This window comes from Salvelinus sp. IW2-2015, linkage group LG13 (genome assembly GCF_002910315.2).
Source record: "Salvelinus sp. IW2-2015 linkage group LG13, ASM291031v2, whole genome shotgun sequence".
Classification (NCBI taxonomy): domain Eukaryota; kingdom Metazoa; phylum Chordata; class Actinopteri; order Salmoniformes; family Salmonidae; genus Salvelinus; species Salvelinus sp. IW2-2015.
Genome location: NC_036853.1, coordinates 1942854 through 1946411, shown reverse-complemented (window position 1 = coordinate 1946411; position 3558 = coordinate 1942854). Strand labels below are relative to the sequence as shown.

Sequence of the window (3558 nt, the reverse complement as noted above, 5' to 3'; positions counted from 1 at the left end):
GTCATGCTGTCAAGGAGAGGTTGTGAGTTGGCAGGCAGGATGGGAAGGACACAGGCTCAGGAGGAGAGAACATCATGCTGTCTAAAAGAGGTGTGAGATGCAGGCAGGATGAGAGAGGACACCAGGCTCAGGAGGAGAGAACACCATGCTGTCTAAAGGAGAGGTGTGAGATGACAGGCAGGATGGGAGAGGACACAGGCTCAGGAGGAGAGAACATCATGCTGTCTAAAGGAGAGGTGTGAGTTGCAGGCAGGATGGAGAGGACACAGGCTCAGGAGGAAGAGACACTCATGCTGTCTAAAGGAGAGGGTGTGAGATGACAGGCAGGATGGGAGAGGACACAGGCTCAGGAGGAGAGAACCATCATGCTGTCTAAAGGAGAGGTGTGAGTTGGCAGCAGGATGGGAGAGGACACAGGCTCAGGAGGAGAGAACATCATGCTGCTAAAGGAGAGGTGTGAGTTGCAGGCAGGATGGGAGAGGCACAGGCTCAGGAGGAGAAACTCATGCTGTCAAAGGAGAGGTGTGAGTTGGCAGGCAGGATGGGAGAGGACACAGGCTCAGGAGGAGAGAACATCAATGCTGTCTAAAGGAGAGGTGTGAGATGACAGGCAGGATGGGAGAGGACACAGGCTCAGGAGGAGAGACATCATGCTGTCTAAAGGAGAGTGTGAGATGACAGGCAGGATGGGAGAGGACACAGGCTCAGGAGGAGAGAACATCATGCTGTTAAAGGAGAGGTGTGAGATGACAGGCAGATGGGAGAGGACACAGCTCAGGAGGAGAGAACATCATGCTGTCTAAAGGAGAGGTGTGAGTTGGCGCAGGATGGGAGAGGACACAGGCTCAGGAGGAGAGACATCATGCTGTCTAAGGAGAGGTGTGAGATGACAGGCAGGATGGGAGAGGACACAGGCTCAGGAGGAGAGAACATCATGCTGTCTAAAGGAGAGGTGTGAGATGACAGCAGGATGGGAGAGGACACAGGCTCAGGAGGAGAGAACACATGCTGTCTAAAGGAGAGGTGTGAGATGACAGGCAGGATGGGGAGGACACAGGCTCAGGAGGAGAGAACATCATGCTGTCTAAAGGAGAGGTGTGAGATGACAGGCAGGATGGGAGAGGACACAGGCTATGGATGTGATCCTCTGTGTGTGAGAGCTGCTCCAGCTCAGTGCTTCTCTTCCTCAGCTCAGCTATCTCTTGCTCCAGTTACTCCAGGAGTCCTTCAGCCCGTCTCACTGCAGTCTTCTCCTGGCTTCTAATCAACATTTTCACCTCAGTGAGTATTCTATCAATGGACCCAATCAGTTCAGTAAAGACTGTCTCATACTTACTAACTTCTGCCTGTACAGAGCACTGTTAACTCACAGAGAAACGWGGGGTTCATTTTCAACCAGCTGGTACTGGACTCGTGACAGCCTGTTCCCCAACGTAGTGCTCTTATTGTCTCTGTTGAGCAGTATCTGTGTATTCAATATGTATTTTGTGTATGTGATGTCAAAAAAGTTTAAATGTGACTTTGTTTACCATGTTGTCTGCACCCAAATCAAGGGCTGGATTACATCCAGATAGGCATTACGTTTTAAATGTAATTTCTGACATATGCAGCGTTTACTGTGAATGCAGTCTCCGCGAACGGAGGAACATTGCCTTTAAATTTAAATCTAGCTATAACACGGATCTTCTACGATACTTCGGCAGTACAGATTGAATCCACAACCCATTTTAGATAACACTRCAAGTGTGTCCTGATAAGAACATTTTCTAATTAACCCAAAGTTTGTATGGTATACAGTAAATGTCCAACACTCACCTTCAGAGAGTCCACAGCTTGTCTCCGCTCCTGCATCTCCTTCYCTCTCCTGGATTGTCTTCTGAGATTGCAGCTGACTCTTTTTAATTGCCTCTGCAGAGAGAAAATGTTTTACATAATGATGATAAAAACCATGATTACATTAGGTGATCTACTTCAGTCAAGCAGGGAACTAATGCATCTAAACATATTTATTGGACCTCGGACCCCAAATACTGTCTTTAAAAATGTTCTTTTTCTATATATTGGGATTATCAATAACACCAGTGAACAGAACTTCAGACATGAATAGTAAAGTGACATTTAAGCATCCAGTTTTTACCCGTTTCATCCAATATTTACCTGTTTCATCCMATATTTACCTGTTTCTCAGTCCTATCTCCTGCAGCTGACACTATCATGGCCTTTATGTTCATCCATTGTACAYAGATAACAGATACACTGCTGATCGGTACGACAGTAAACCTCCAGCAGTTTGTCATGATGAGAGCAGATCTTCTCCTGTAGTTGTGCGGTGGCTTTGACCAACTTGTGCTTCTTGAAAGCAGGAGATTCATAGTGAGGTTGGAGGTGAATCTCACAGTAACAGGCCAAACACATCAGACAGGACTTGACAGCTTTGAGTTCTCCCAGTGCAGAYRTCACACMCCACATCTCCAGGTCCAGCATAGCACAGAGCAGGAGGGAGAGCAGCCTGGAGTCCTGTCTTCTTCAGTTTCTCCACCACCTCAGCCAGCACAGTGCTCCTGTTCAGAACAGGTATTGGGATAAAGGTCTGTCTGCACTGTGGACAGCTATAAACACCTTTCAGAACATCCTGATCCCAGCTTTCTTTAATACAGCCCATACAGTAACTGTGTCCACAGGCAGTAGTCACYGGATCCTTCAGTAGATCCAGACAGATGGAGCAACAGAACAGTTCCTGATTCTCTGCCATTTTGGTGCTCTCKCCMRTAGGTTAAGCAATGSCAGTGTCAWAGATGACTTTCTGTTCAGTGTCAACAATAACTTTCTTTCATGGAACTTTACACCAGAGGACAGGGAGTGGCTTCCTACTTGACTGTGTACTCTGTATGTAGAGGGGGTGTGGTTTCTTTATTTTGTCTTTTGAATTACACTGGGTTGAACTATACTCCAATCTATTTTGTGTTTTTTATTTGCAAAACACAACACATTTTTTATAGCAGTTAACATATTGTGGCCCCTCTTTCACGCTTCATTGGTATCAGAAGTCTGATAGCACTATGGTATGATAASAGCGTCTGCTAAATTAACTAAATATCAATGTATAAATGTAAAAATGTTCATAAATACTTTGTTGAGGGAAAATGTATTTGATACGATTGTAATATGTTGTTGTCTCACCTAGCTGTCTTAATATGAATGCACTAAACAGAGCGTCTGCTAAATTACTAACATGTAAATGTAAAAATGAATAATTGCAAAGCATGTTGTGTATAAATCTAATGAGCTCTGCCTGAATAAAGAACAATAATAATACCCAGTCTGCTTTGCAGTTCATTTGGTATGTTCATTTTCACATATACATTTGAGTCATTTAGCTTCTCCAGAGTGACGTGCTCAACTGAGGTAGTTAACAACATACACTATCAACTGTCAACAAGCAAGAAAAAAGAAATTCTAAGCATTACTGAGAATCTTGTTGCTGTTTGAGCCAACTATTTGCAAGTGTATTTTTGTTTAAAATGAAGTATGTTACATTTAATTAAATACGTTCCAAAA

General features: G+C 44.4%; 1 pseudogene; it reads right to left on the bottom strand.

Moving 5' to 3' along the window:
* Positions 1-346: 346 nt before the first annotated feature.
* LOC139028570 (E3 ubiquitin/ISG15 ligase TRIM25-like) lies at positions 347-2752 on the bottom strand (annotated as a pseudogene).
* Positions 2753-3558: the final 806 nt, after the last annotated feature.